This window comes from Penaeus monodon, chromosome 33 (genome assembly GCF_015228065.2).
Source record: "Penaeus monodon isolate SGIC_2016 chromosome 33, NSTDA_Pmon_1, whole genome shotgun sequence".
Classification (NCBI taxonomy): Eukaryota; Metazoa; Arthropoda; class Malacostraca; order Decapoda; family Penaeidae; genus Penaeus; species Penaeus monodon.
Window position 1 is genome coordinate 6,902,796 of NC_051418.1, and position 738 is coordinate 6,903,533.

The following is a 738-nucleotide window of genomic DNA, read 5'->3' on the forward strand; positions in this document are numbered from 1 at the left end:
TATGATAGTGGTCAATGGGGGGGGGTCAAGGGGGGAAAAGAAGGATGGGAAAGAAGGAAGAAGATGCGAGAGGAAGAATGAAGAAAGGAGAGGAAGAAATAGAACCGAGAAAGGAAGAGATGACAAAAGACGAAGAGAAAAAAAAAAAAAAAAAAAAAAAAACGAAAGGAAAAATTTAAAAATGACAAAAAAATCTACAAAAAACAGGATAGAAAGAAAATAACGAACGAGGCAAATAAACCCAAAGAGGAAAAGGGGTATGAGATAAAAAGAATAAAAGAAGATACATACAAGAGAGTAAGTGAGGGAGAGAGATGACAAAAGACGAAGAGAAAATAATAATAAAACAAAAAACAAACAAACGAAAGGAAAAATAGAAAAACGACAAAAAAATCTACAAAAAAAGGATAGAAAGAAACCCAAAGAAGAAAAGGGGTATGATATAAAAAGAAGAAAAGGAGATACATACAAGGGAGTAAGTGAGGGAGAGGAATGCACTATATGCACCCTGGATGAAGACAGTGTCAAGGTTCAGGCAAGGGTGAAGGGAAAATATGTCAGCAAGGGTTTGGGAAAAAAAAACGGCCATTTTTTTGATTAAATTTTTCTTCTCTTAACTCCTCTTCCCTTTCTCTGTCCCTTTTCTTTGTTTCTTTTTTTTTTGTCGTCACGTTTGTTGTCGTTTCTTCCTCGTCTTCTCTCTATACTTTTTTTTTTCTCCTGGCCTCTTCTGTTCTT